Source organism: Eptatretus burgeri, chromosome 1 (assembly GCF_056783735.1).
Source record: "Eptatretus burgeri isolate ZD-2024b chromosome 1, Ebu_testis_v1, whole genome shotgun sequence".
Classification (NCBI taxonomy): domain Eukaryota; kingdom Metazoa; phylum Chordata; class Myxini; order Myxiniformes; family Myxinidae; genus Eptatretus; species Eptatretus burgeri.
In genome coordinates, this window is record NC_140961.1 from 17710203 (window position 1) to 17725158 (window position 14956).

At 41.6% G+C, this 14956-nt stretch overlaps 1 protein-coding gene and 2 long non-coding RNA genes across 4 annotated transcripts in view; 1 reads left to right on the forward strand and 2 right to left on the reverse strand.

The window, feature by feature from the left end:
* LOC147033950 (uncharacterized) overlaps positions 1-8025 on the reverse strand; it is a 37002-nt gene extending 28977 nt beyond the window's left edge. The window contains exons 1-4 of one of the 2 annotated variants that reach the window (XR_015056223.1): positions 7542-8025; positions 5404-5503; positions 4838-5055; positions 1868-4129 (exon numbers count right to left, since the gene is read on the reverse strand). This is a non-coding gene — a long non-coding RNA (uncharacterized LOC147033950). Of the gene's footprint in view, positions 1-1867; positions 4130-4837; positions 5056-5403; positions 5504-7541 lie in introns of those variants that run through there. The other variant, XR_015056222.1, reaches the window with a different exon arrangement.
* The window catches only part of LOC147033951 (uncharacterized), a 35266-nt gene continuing 28189 nt past the window's right edge, over positions 7880-14956 (forward strand). Inside the window, exon 1 of the transcript XR_015056219.1 lies at positions 7880-7968. The gene's annotated coding sequence lies outside the window, so the exon portion shown is untranslated. The remainder of the gene's footprint in view (positions 7969-14956) is intronic.
* On the reverse strand, positions 11812-13561 carry LOC147033952 (uncharacterized). Its single transcript, XR_015059158.1, has 3 exons — positions 13432-13561; positions 12987-13037; positions 11812-12490 (listed from the first exon to the last, which is right to left on the reverse strand). It is a non-coding gene; the product is annotated as an uncharacterized LOC147033952 (long non-coding RNA).

Genomic DNA, 14956 nt, shown 5'->3' on the forward strand with positions numbered 1-14956 from the left:
CCTATGATATCTCCAGGGAGATTATGACCTTTTGCGATAAATGCAGTGCCTTCAGTCATTGCTGAGAGAGAAGCAGGAGCAAACACATCGGTGAATGCCTGGGACAGAATACAAACTGTGGTGGTCAGAGATCAGGCTGTTTGAAATGAGGAAAGTCTTGGTTCTGGCAGTGATGATGGATTCCATGACTGTTGAAAATATGCAACTTTAGACATGAATGCTAATGAGGCCTTTCACGCATGTGCTGTGTGTGTGTGTGTGTGTTTTCAGTGGCCCATTTATGCTTGTCTGGGCACATTTAACCTGCTGTTTGTCGGACAACATCTGTAAGTAAAATAGTCTTGTAAACATAATTTTAAGCATTTCAATGAAAGAGTTGTAATTTAAAGATAGTTAACCATAATTGTTGTGTTCCTGGATGCAAATGGGAATCATAAAACAGTAGAAAATATCCGAAATAGCCATTGATGAGACTGAGAGGGCTTCATTTTCTATCATTTCCTGTTAATGCAAGAGCGTGGTCACAGTGGATGTATAAAACACAGACATACAAACATGGATGCTTCTCCTTTTAGCAACAGATGCAAAGATCTAGTCTAATTTCCCTTGTGGCCTGAGAACCAAACGAACAATATATTTATAACAGCCTCATAGCTCCCACCCACCAACCAGTGCTGGGTTCACAATAGCGCCAATGGCTCCTCATAACCAGGCTCATACTCAGAAGAGGCCAATAGCGATAAAATTGATTATTTATTTATTTTAAGTGTACAGATTGTGATACATTTCAATAGATAATATGTATATAATTAATGATACTTTCTTTTAAAACAGTATGTATTTTAATAAAATTTTAAAAACGTCCTGCCATTTCCTGACACGTGATGTCACCACAGTCCATCTGTTAATGGCAGACTTCCAGTTGAAGTACCACGCATGCTGAGCAGGAGAGTTCCAGTTAGTTTGGAGGACAACTGGATAATTAGTAGCACAAATGATGAAAAACCATTTGAGTGGTGCTCAGAAACCACAGTGTGGTCATCTTCATACCGATGAAGCAGCACTTACATGGAAGGCACGAAGGAAGAAATGCAGGCATAACGCAGAGAAGGATGAAAATGAAGCAAAACTGCCTTGTATCAGCAGCGCATTCAGTTACAACTTGCTTCTGCTTCGAATGAAGTAACTGCCCCTTCAACATCCGCCGATGAGTGTGTAATTGATACTCCGATGTCCTTCTATGCCTGGTGTTGGCTTAATGGCTAGGGTGGTGGGTGAGGTGTTACTCTGAGTGAATGAGGTGTTAATGTCCAGAGTGGTTGTTAATGTGTGGAGTCGATTGTAAACAGGTTGATTAAAACTCATTAAGATTGTGTGTTCGGAAAGAATTTATTTGAGCTGTTTAATCATCTTGAGCAGGCCAACATGCGAGAGAGGACACCGCAACAGGAATCGAAAGATCGACAGCCCCGAAAGATGAAATGAGCATGTGTGAGTTGTGCCAACAGGATTGGGACACTGGGCGGTGGCAATAACTCAACGTGGGAATTAGGGTTGGACATTGTATGTGATGGTGAACTTCCTCATTTGTCTTTGTATCTGTTTATTTGAAATACAAGTTTCAAGAATGTGACACTGTTGATGTGGTCACTGTAACATCACTCAGAAGTCACAGACACAAACTGACAAAGATCCATTCAAGTGGTAGCTGACCTGTACGTTTGTTCAGACTCGTGAATCTCAAATTTTGGATTGCAGTCATTAGAGAACGTGCTGAATCCGGCACCATGAACAACATACATACATCAAAGTGAAGAAACCCCTCGAGATGCGTGTATCACCCCACCACTCCCCCCCCCCCCGACAATCTGACAGGAGCCTGTCGAGACAAGTCTTCGTCCATCATTAACTGGTAAGTAACCACTGCATGTGGTGTGAGATCAACACCTGCTGGTTGAGTTGGGTGTGATACCCCTTAGATCGGATATATGCAGCGAGTCGCAGTTTCTGCACGTGAAACACTTGGCTCGGTGGTTTGAGCTTGGCACAATGGTAGACCTCCTCATTGGTAAGACACATCGGCCACTGTTTCTTGAAGGCTGCTCTGAGCAGATGTGAGTATGCAGCATCAATCTACAAATGAAAGGTCTCGGTCAACATCCAGGTGTCCGAGGTGTACAGAAGTACCATCTCTATTATGGCCTGACATATCTTACTTCTGGGCTGGTCAGGCAAAGCGACGGAGTTTAGCACTGGATTCAGAAGCTCTAAAGCTGATCAGGTCAGAGCTCCAAGTTGCCGAAAGTTGTCATGTTGGTTTGGAATGGAGCTACCCAAACAGACAAACTATGTGCAGCGTGAAAACGAGCTCACAACTCCGGCTTTGTTGCTGCAAGTGATTTGTTTCTAGAGGTTCAGCAGAATAGTCAATCCTTTATCTTGGTGGTGTTGATCTATAGCCAGACTTTGACCATTGCTTGTACCAGGTTGCTGAACCTGAGTTCTGTGCTGGTGACTGAGGAGTGAGGACAAAAGAAGGGCTAAGTCATCCAGGTATCCAAGAACCGACAATCTCTTCTCCGTATGGCAACCTACTCGTTCTTCTGCACAGTTCAAAAGCACCCCCATCAGTTTGGATGGTTATGCGAAGCACTCAATCCAAGAGAAGGATCAAGAGGAAAGGAGCCAAAGTATCAACTTCCCAAGGTGATTGGCATACTTTTGCTTCACAGGGCGATTAGCATACCTTTCCTTCCCAGGGAAGTTAACACACCTTTGCTTCCCAAGGCGGTTAGCGTACCTTTCCTTTCCAGGGATGTTAGCATATGCTTGGTGTCGACTTCATGGGTAGGGTGGTGGGCTTGGGATCCGAGGATCCTGAGTTCAAATCCCACTCAGCTCTTAAATTAATACCAGGTGGGGTTTACTCTGCCTGTCATCCTTCTGAAGTCTGCAAAATGAGTACCAGCTTGCTGGTATCCTGTGTCAGAGTGGTGACCCATCCAGGATTGTACCCAATAGCCAAGGAGACTGCTTAAGCAGCATCAACGCTCTGCATAGAATATGGTCCCAATGGATGGATGGAGGTTCACATACCTTTTCTTCCCAAAGTGGTTAACATACCTTTCCTTCCCAGGGAAGTTAGCACACCTTTGCTTCCTGAGGTATTTGGCATAGCTTTCCTTCCCAAGGCAGTTAGCATACCTTTGATTCACAAGGCAATTAACATATAATACCTTTCCTTCCCAAAGTGGCTTGCATACCTATTTTCCACCCCAACATGGTTTGCATACCTTTGCTTCACAATGCGGTTAGCATTCCTCTGCTTCTTCTCAACTTCATTGTTAGCATAACTGTGCTTCCCAAGTTCATCAGCATTGCTTTTTGATAAATATTCTGCTTTGCAAGAAGAAAATTGGATATCTCCCACCTGTCCTCTTCCACAAATGCATCTTAACCTTTGAACATCTTGACCAAGAAATATGAACTCTATTTTATCAAAAGTATGTATTAGAACAGCACACAAAGTGAAAATGAAATCTCTTCAAACCTACATGGTTTCCCACGTGACAAAACAGCAATGTATTGTGACAAAATGGCCAAGGTTATGACTCTTAAGTCGACGAGCTGTGCATCCTTGAGTCATTTAAGAAAGTGAAAACCGAACAAGTTGCAGCTCATGGTTCAAGTGTCACACTTTGATTGCCAGCCAACGAACGTTTAATGTGAAAACATTGTGTTGACTTGTTTTGTTTTGACTTCTTTGTGTTCTCTCACTTTCAGCATCATTCGTCTTGGTGCCCCTGGCATTGGTACTCCAGGCCGAATCATTGTTTTCTTCGAGCTGCTCTCACAACCTCACAATTACAACCCATGAAAAGCTCTTCAATCCATATCAAGGACCTGACACTTGTGTTAGACGCAACCTCAGGCATTCAGACCTCAAATAATGGAAATGAGGAAGCACACTTACCCCTGAGTTGCGCCATCTGTGTTTGATTCATGGCCAGACTATAAACTCGGGCATATTGGTGTTTCGCAGGCAAGGCGTTGCTTCACAAGGTGTGTCTTCCCTCAGATGGATGTTAAGCTGGAGACCCTGTCCACTGGCAAAATTATTCCACTGTGTCTGTGGATGAAGAATAGGCAAGTTATCTCTCACACCCTGAACAAATTACAAACTCCTGCCCTGACCTACAGGTGGTCATGTACCGCATCAGCGGTACATCGGTGCTCCGTCATTTCTTCAAACGATGTAAAAGACTGTTTTGCCCCACCTATCTCTGTCTTCCTTCTCTCCTCTGGTGTCACACCTGTTTTATTCGACATTTATTTGTGGTCATCATCAGAATATTTTATTTACTTTAATTGCTGCTTATCCACATCATTAATCGTACTTGTATTCATTCATTTTTTCCTAACTTTTCCATAAAACTTTCTGCTATTCCACAGTAAATGTCTCCATTTGGAATTGGATAGGGTTATTACTGATGCGTACAATGCAATCTGCTTTCTAACAAGCATCCCTCCATTTTCTGTGTGATAAACCAGAGCTTTACTTTGTGGATAAGTCTTGGTTCACAATATAGTCACAAAAGGTTTGGAAGGATAAGGGGGGCGAGATTGCGAGTTGAGTGGAAGGAAAATTGAGAAGGGAGGGGTATGGAAGGAAGATTATACACCATGTTTTGTAGAGAAGTGCAGGAGAAGTGGGGAGAGAAAAGGAAACTGTTTGGGATGAGATAGAGAGGGGAGAGGCATAAAAATCTCAGCCATCTTGGTAATATGTCAAGGTATGTTGGAGCTGGTAGGATAGCTTTGAGGTAGCTAGACTCACCAATGAGCTGTCTTGCTTGTGTTGGAATCTCGATCCAGCTCTATGCTGTCACCCTGGTGTTTTCCATGAAGGGCGATCCATCACCATTGGTGCAGTCGATTGGAAGGACGTTGAGCTGGAGGTCCCGTTTAGCAGCACCGGTAGACGTTAAAGATCCATTGGTGTCTTTTGCGAAGATGAGGGAAGTGATTTTTCTGAATTACAAATTTCTGCCCAACCTGCAGGAAGAAGAGATTTGGTATCAGGTACTTCTTGACCTCAGGTTGCATTGCTTGCTCTCCCAGAGTGTGGGTGTCTTGATTTCATCTCCTACATTTTAAAGAAATTCACGCTCCTAGGTGTGTGTTCATTTACCAAATTTCTTGTAGAGCGTTCGCCAAGTGGCTTAAGCACTCCATTCAAAACCATTGACGAGAAACAGTTGCCTTATCAAGAAGGCCACCTGCTTGGTAACTGAACACACTTCCAGGTGTTTACACGTTATTTATGAATGGCTTTCTTCGGCTTCGAAGGCCAATCGCAAATGTTCACCATCATATTACATTAATAACCAAGTTGATGCAAACCTGTTGAAGGATAAAGGCAAAATCTGGAGGCAAACACAACAGTCTCGCTCAGGTCGGTGCATCCTTCACCTTCTATGTGGCAACTAAAGAACTGATGAACCTGCAGGGATTGAGAGGTTATACTTCTAAGAAACCACCAACAGAACCTCCCTACCTCACTTTCTACACACACTAACACCAAGTTCACGATATGCAAAGTGAAGAAACTCGTTTGAAATAAAACAATTCGTTTTCATTTGGTGGTTATACTATTTCTCACAACAAAACTAGTGAAGCAGAAACGTGTTTTTGTAGATCAGCAAAAGCTTAATACTCACATTTGTTCAAACAAACTTGGGCTTTTAAATGCAGTTTATATCTGTGTAAAATGATAAGATAAACATCTTGTTTCCTTATGTCGGACAGGCAAGAATTAACGACGCATGAGTAGCTTGTAAAATATGAGATGATAATAAGCAGAAATTTTAAAGGATATGAATTTGGCTTATTTATTCCAAAATTGTAAACTTGGAATGTAGTCGCATTTCTATAATGATACGTATCAAGCAATCATCTCGAAACATTCAGGAAATATATTTTTATTGCAAATGATCGGCTAAAAAGTAACTGGAGAATCATTAGTTTTGTTGCATCTGCAAATTATGGAGCATTTGCGTTTCTTTTTCAATTTTCCACCTTTTGAGCTCAATTTTTGCCCTTTGCCTTCCGTGCCCTCACTCCTACATCCCACTCCACACTTATTTCCCCTATATTCCAACTTTTCCCACGTGACCACTCCCATTCTTTCTGTCTTTTATGATCCTCGCATGTCTTCCTTTATACAATTTGAAATTTGCAAATACTGTACAGCTCCTCCCCCTGCCCCCTCCATATAAATGAATAATATATGACAATTAAGTTTTTCAAATGTGTTGTGCTAACCACTGTTGGGAAGAAGTCAAAGTGACATTTGGGGAGTAAACCCTTCAAAGCAAGAGGGTCTTTACAAAGACAAGTCTTTGTATCAACTGACTGGTCAGACAAACACAAGTCAAGAGAGTCTTTAGAAAGACCGTCTGTGCTCTTTATAAGGACTAGTTTACATGTAGATTTTTTTGTTCATGCACCATACTCTTTGCACATTGTTGGTGCTGCCGAAGCTGTCTTGGCAAAGGTTATTCTGGGTGATTAATGTTCTAGGGGGTCTTAGGGGTCTCAAGGTTCAGAGGTCTTCAGGGTCTTTGAGGTCTTAATGGGTCTTTGTGGTCTTATGGGTCTTAAAGGATCTTAGGGGTCTCATAAGGTCTTAGGGATATTTATATGCCTGGTGTTGGCTTAATGGTTCGGGTGGTGTGCTTGGGATCCAAGGATGCTGAGTTCAAATCCTACTTGACTGTTGAATTAACACCAGGTGGGGTTGATTCTGCATGTCGTCCTTCTGAGGCCGGCAAAATGAGTGTCATCTTGTTGGTATCCTGAGTCGGAGTGGCGACCTGTCCAGGATTGTGCCCAATAGTCGAGGAGACGACTTAGGCAGCACCAATGCTCTGCACAGAGTATGCTCCCAATGGATGGATAGATGGATGTATATTTGCGGTCTAAAGGGTCTTCAGGGTTTTTCAAGGCTGAGGTGGTGGATGAAAATACCCTTAGGACAGCCGTGGAATTATAACGCGGAGTTATAACTTTTTTTCATTTCTACGTTCGCCGTAGCAATTCGACAAGCCGAAAAACAAAAAACTGGTATAAAAAAAATTAATTAACCCATTCGTTCCCGTCCGTCTGGCTGCACGTTCGCCTTAGGGCCCCCTGCGGGCACCTTGCGTCTGCCTTGAAAATTATATGGCCGCCGCAGGAACGCCCTAAGGTCACCGTGCGACATCAAATCAAGGACCGTACGGCAACCCCACGTTTTCGGTCTCCACAATTTATAAATACCCCGTGCAGCTACCCGAAAATAAAAACATATGTGACTGCTACATTGTGTGACCGTGGAAATACTGCGGCCGCCATATAATTGTATAATTACTAGTGGCCGTAGATTTTGGAGACCCCACGGCCGCCGTGGCAAATGTGATCTTAGGCCTAAAAATCGAATACATTAAAAAAAAAAACCGAACACAACGTGGCGTTCATGTTTGTTCACGTGTCTCCCCCACCTGTTCGAGCCGCATCTTCGCGCTTTGTTCATTCAGTTCGTCGGTGGAAGTGCAGTCCTCGTGAAAGCATCTTTCGTGTGTCGATCGCTACTTTACCTCATGTTTTCACCTTCATTTGTGCTGTTTTTTTTTTTTTTACTCATCTTGTGTTTTAATTAATAACAAAAAAGCAATCCGATCACGTGGTGTGAAGGACCGTCGGGCAAGGATTGAATTTCACAGAACAACCTGTTGTAATTTGGAATATCCATGATTACCTCAGCCCGATGCGTTTGATGAAAGTGATTGTGGTTCTGGGGGCATCATGTTGGATGAGCTGCCCTGGGGGCAGAGTGCGCCAGCGATCGGAATCCAGGCCGGAGCTCGAGCCTGTGTGGACCTTTGGATGTGATTGTACCAGTTTACATACAATACACCACCACCGAAGGTCATTTACTCATCTTATTTTACCTTAAACATGGGGAATTTCAGTTGAAAGTGGGTTTTCTTGGGGTCCAGGAACAGATTAATTCATTCCATTATTCCTTATTGGGAAAATAGTTTGGGAATCGAACTTTTGCAATCCGAACAGCCTCCTGGAACGAATTCAATTCGGATTCTGGGGGCACCACGGACTGGTATATTCCGAACTGTTATATTTTTATTTCAGTAAAAAAAGAACTGGTATCTATACCCACTCGTTACCGTACGTCTGGCCGCACGTTCGCCTTAGGGCCCCCCCCCCGCGGGCACCTTGCATCTGCCTTGAAAATTCTATGGCCGCCGCAGGGACGCCCTAAGGTCACCGTGCGACATCAAATCAAAGACCGTACGACACCCCCACGTTTTCGGTCTCCACAATTTATAAATACGCCGTGCGGCTACCCGAAAGAAATATATACGTGACTGCTACATTGTGTGACGGTGGAAATACTGTGGCCGCCCTATAATTGCTGGTGGCCGTAGATTTTGGAAACCCCACGGCCGCCGTGGCAAATGTGACCTAGGCCTTAGTATAGTCATGAATAAATGATTCAGCCGTATGTCGTCTTGATGAGCCCACAACAAGGGCGAAATCTGGATCAACTTCTCTGCGTTCGTTGATCGACTAACACTGCAAGCTTTATAATGGCTCACGTCTTATGTTCCTGCCAGGCAGACTGTGTGCGTACGTGTGTGTGTGTGTGTGTGTGTGTGTGTGTGTGTGTGTGTGTGTGTGTGTGTGTGTGTGTGTGTGTGTGTGTGTGTGTGTGTGTGTGTGTGTGTGTGTGTGTGTGTGTGTGTGTGTGTAGGTGTTTAGGGATAAACCTAAAATTGAAATTTAATAAACAGGAATAATTCCTGCATGGGGCTTGTGTGAAAAGATTTTGACTCAACCCAGAACTCCAACCCAAGGACCTCATCGAAAAGCCTCCTGGTTTGGAGGTGATATGTCAGCATAATTTATGCACATGACGTCAGCATTATGATCATGTCATAGGATCAGTGTGCTTCTTTGGCAAAATACATATATATATATATATATATATATATATATATATATATATATATATATATATATATATATATATATATATATATATATATATATATATATATATATATATATATATATATATATATATATATATATATATATACAGTATATTGTATATATCTGATTATATATATATATATATATATATATATATATATACAGTATATTGTACATATCTGATTATATATATATATATATATATATATATATATATATATATATGTATATATTCTCTTCTTCTTCTCCTTTCGGCTGCTCCCGTTAGGGGTCGCCACAGCGGATCATCCGATCCGCATAGTGATTTGGCACATGTTTTACGCCGGATGCCCTTCCTGACGCAACCCTGGTCGCCTCTTACGACACAGGGATATGGTACACCTATTCTAACCGGGGTATACACCGGCCCAGTATACTGGTACTCATTTCGCCGACCTCGGAAGGATGACAGGCTGAGTCAACCCCCTGGTGTATTAATTCAGTGGCCCAACGGGGCTTGAACTCAGGACCTTTTGGATCCCAAGCCGCTGCCCTAACCACTACGCCAACACACCAGGCTTATGTATGTATGTATATATATATATATATATATATATATATATATATATATATATATATATATATATATATATATATATATATATATATATATATATATATATATATATATATATATATATATATATATATATATATATATATATATATATATATATATATATATATATACAGTATATTGTATATATCTGATTATATATATATATATATATATATATATATATATATACAGTATATTGTACATATCTGATTATATATATGTATATATTCTCTTCTTCTTCTCCTTTCGGCTGCTCCCGTTAGGGGTCGCCACAGCGGATCATCCGATCCGCATAGTGATTTGGCACATGTTTTACGCCGGATGCCCTTCCTGACGCAACCCTGGTCGCCTCTTACGACACAGGGATGAGGTACACCTATTTTAACCGGGGTATACACCGGCCCAGTATACTGGTACTCATTTCGCCGACCTCGGAAGGATGACAGGCTGAGTCAACCCCCTGGTGTATTAATTCAGTGGCCCAACGGGGCTTGAACTCAGGACCTTTTGGATCCCAAGCCGCTGCCCTAACAACTGCGCCAACACACCAGGATATATATATATATATATATATATATATATATATATATATATATATATATATATATATATATATATATATATATATATATATATATATATATATAAATATCTCTATATATATATATATATATATATATATATATATATATATATATATATATATATATATATATATATATATATATATATATATCAATCAATCAATCAGAGGGAGGAGGTGTGAGAATGGATCATACAGCACCGATAAATGTATTGATAACACACCAGTGGGTTGTGCTGTGGCAGTGCTTGGACCACATATGTTGTTTGAATATAGTGAATATCCATCTGTTCATTGAGGTTGCCAACTGTACATATCAGAAAATAATCTTGGATTTCAAAACTTCGATTGGCTTGGTGGCTGCATATGTAAAGCAATGTCCTTGTTGGTGTTCGTTCAATTCCCACGACTGCTCAAAGTGATTGGTTTCAGTTTTTTTGTTTCTAGTTCAATGTGGTCATGTGAACATAGCCGGCTCGTGAAAAATCAGAGCAACGACTCAGCCTCTATCCGAGCTGCCACTGCCAAAGTAATTGGACATAGTGTGTGTGTGTGTGTGTGTGTGTGTGTGTGTGTGTGTGTGTGTGTGTGTGTGTGTGTGTGTGTGTGTGTGTGTGTGTGTGTGTGTGTGTGTGTGTGTGTGTGTGTGTGTGTGTGTGTGTGTGTGTGTGTGCGCGCGCGTGTCGGTATTTCAAAAGTTAAATAAATTATCTACCCGATTATAAATACTACAAGCCGGGAGGTGACGATGGTTCGCGTGCATTATTGAACAATGCCACGATAGGTACAATTGAGTTAGTGGAAGCTTTTGAGGAAGCCCAACCGTAAAAACCTATCTCTTCCGTCAAAATTGACCAAATCAAATCGGATATTTTTATATGTTGTACTTATGGACATTGCGCACAGCTTCTAGGAAATGAAATTGCGAGAAAAAAAATATAAAAAATTAAAAAGTTCAAGTGGGCGTGGCTCCACTCACAAGGGGCGTGGGACGCCCCTCATACAAAAAGACACAACTAGACCATGATATCTAGCTTGTGTCCAAGTTTCATCAAGATCGCATCAAACGTCACTGAGCTATGCTCTGGGGAGAGTCACAGACAGACACACAGACACAACGAAAATAGTGGTCACTGCTGGTGCCCGCAAACCAGTATATCAAGTGTTGGCTTAATGGTTAAGGTGGTGGGCTTGGGATGCTAGGGTCCTGAGTTCAAACTGAGTTCAAATCCTGCTTGGTTGTTGAATTAATACCAGGTGGGGTTGACTCAGCCTGTCATCTTTCCGAGGTTGGCAAAATGAGTACCAGGTTGCTGGGATGATTGAGCCATTTGAGTGTCCTGTGTTGGAGTGGTGACCCATCCAGGATTGTGCCCAATAGCCCAGGAGACTGTTTTGGCAGCACCATCACTGTGTACAGAGTATGGTCCCGATGGATGGATAAACATTATATGACTACATGTTTCTTCTTTATTGTCTGCAAAAAGTGCAATGTTGAAGAAAATTGAGGACAGATGAGTCATCACCAAGTATAATAAATCTGTATTTCTCTGGCTCACATATCCTCTTGAGGGAGAGAGGGGATCACATGATTACATTAAGCAGATTGTGAGACCTAAATCTGTGATGCTTCACTCCCCATGAGGATGATACTTAACACCTGGTGCAGGATCCCTCCACAGTCCAAGATGAAGACCACTCAGCAGTCAAATCGTCTGGCCTGAGCCTTGCCTATTAAGCAGCTAAACAAGTCGGTGCTGCCTTGAATCTTTAATGTGGATCTTACCAATACAGCCAGGGTTTCTGAATGATATACAGTCCATGATATGGTGATAATGGTAAACAACACCCCAAAGTGATGTATGATTTTCAAAGGTTTCATTCATTCCTATCCTTAAAGATTGATGCAGATAAAGAAGAAAACGTTATCCAAAGCTTTGAGTATTTTCTTTTCTACAATTACAAGTGAAGATGAATTACCTTTACTGCCTCAGTGGCTGCAAAACAACTAAGTAATTGGACAGGTGAGCTGTTTATCACAGAGCAGATTGAATTACATTCCATGTGTGTGATTCAGGGGTTCAGCATTTGGATCGGTGAGAAAGTCATCTTGTAAAAACGCAGGCCTGCTGTTGGTCGAAGGACATGACGTTCCGATCTTGTAATCCTTGTCACTATAGTGGTCAATGGGTGAATGGGATTCCAAGCATCGCAAGCGCTGCATTGTAGCATACCGGCTAAAGCAAGACGAGGACCTGCAAGGGTTAAAAACGATGCACATATTTTTTTACGCTGCATTAACAATCTGCACACCCCATTAGTCGAAACAAATTGCTTTTTCATAATAAATGTTGCCATCTGATGCCAGTCACAAGTGCAGCACTGCTTGTTCGATGAGAGCGTATTCCAAGAGACGAGAGAGGAGCGTGCGTGAAAAGAAGCTTTTGCGATTTAGAGATGTCTAGTTACTCCAGTGAATCAACTATCCATGTTCAATTGTGACAATTGCGTGCAAGGTGAAATAAACAAGTTGGGAATCGACCTGCCTTGAGAATTAATGATGATTTTTTTTTACTCATTCCAGAGGAAAAAAGCGGAGGGAATTGTTTTGAAAGATGAAATTAGGTCACACCTGACATTTCTGGGGGTTTCTTTTTTTTGTCATAGCAGGGCCAGTCAGGGAGAATTAGCCATACCTGTGTTCGCATGGTGGAGATGTCGTTGGGTGATGAACATTCACGCGGTACTCACCTCGCGCACTGCTTTCCTGCGCCGCTTCCTCAGCAGTGATGAATGAAATACCTGACGACGGCATAAATCTGGAATTAATGTGTTTGTTCCTTTTCTGAGAAAGAAGGACATTTTAAATCCATATAATATGGCAGGTACAATCACACGATGAAGCAAGTCTGATGATCGGCAGAGAAAGGACAAAAAGGAGAATGTGGAATCAACAGCAAAGTGTGACACAAACCATATATGTATGTATATGTATATATATATATATATATATATATATATATATATATATATATATATATATATATATATATATATATATATATATATATATATATATGATCACAACCCAGCTTAACAAATAAGAGGCTCTGGTTGCATGCTGTAAAGGTCAACACGAGGAGATTTGGTGCCAACTGTGGCCGAACTGTCGTGTGTAAAAGGGCAGAGCATTCACCTGGACCTTGATAAGTTTCGCTGAATGTTCCATCCGTACGAGTTACCGAAGCTAAAGCACTTTCGGCTGTTCGCGAGCAGACGTATAGGGAGCGACAGCTGAACACCTCTGACCTCCCCAAAGCACTCCGGCACGCAATGGGCCGTCGTTTGCTGGCCCCATGGTGGAAATCAAATGGCCATGAATTATGGAGGAAGCAGACCTGCGGTGGCTCCTCCCCTCGTGGCCAGCTATTGCCACCGTATTGTCATGCAAATGCTTGGTGGACAACATGGTTGAAGTTGCATCTGAAGCCCGATTAGTGGAATTTGCTTCATTTCATTATTCGATCTGAGCGATACTTTTTTAAGGCCGGACGGTCGAGGCTCCTCCAGACCGATTAGGACACCATTATTAGTCATTTGAATTATTGCTCGTGACCTTCTAAGCTGATTGTTTTGACTATGTTCCAAAGCTGGAAATGCTGAGATTGCCAATCTTTTGAAAAAAAAGTAGGTATTCTGACTTCATCAACTTCAACATATAATTTTGATATCTTTTTTTTCCCCTTGATTCACTCGCCACTACTTCTCTGTTCTTTCCCTCTGCCACCGAGGGTAGACAATCAAACACATGTATCCCTCCCGAAATCGAAGATTCACTAATATATTGATTGGTCTGGTCTGTGATTCTGTTTGTCTGCATGTCACTTGCCTACAGGCCATAATTTTAAACCAATCTTCACAAAACTTCACCACCTGAAAGAGTTTGTCATAAGCAAGAAGCCTATTGTTTTTGAGGTCAAAAGGTCAACAATTTTGTCAAATTTCTAAAATCCTCAATTTTCATGTGATTGACTAGAAATTTGAACAGGATTTGCATATCAGGCCATTGAATTGAACCACCAATTATTATGAGGTCAACATAGGTCAAAAGATCAACATAGGCCAAATTTCTAAAATTGTCAATTTTCATCCAATTGACTTGAAATTTGAACAAGATTGCATATCAGGTCACTTTTTCAAGTATCATGCACTGCATGACATCTTTCTTCTCTGTTTGTCTGTTTGTCTGTGAGCAGAATATCTCAAAATGTGGACAGATTCAGACGAAACTTAGTGGACAGGTTGGGGGTGTGATGAAGAGTTATTGATTTGAGGTTGGTCCAGATCTGGATCCGGACATGAGAATTTTTAAAGTGATTTTTCACCATTGGGAGATGGGGCCAAAAAACAATATGTAGCACAATATTTCAAAACGCTGCGGACAGGTTATGACAAAAGTTGGTGGATGAGTGGATATGTGACAAGAAGAAGCCGATTAGATTTTGGTTAGGGTTCGGATGCATATCCGGCCTAATAGTGGGATACAAAATGCAAACCGTTCAGCCTAGCGAAGTTTTCCACTCCACCGAGTGCCTTTCGAGACTTTTTCTCTGCTCTCATCCTCTGTTCTCTTCCCTTTCTTAATTATAATTTCCTGCCTTTAGCCCCCTCTCCCAACCTATCCAGCCCATGTACAGTGGAGACAGTGGTGTTTGTGAACC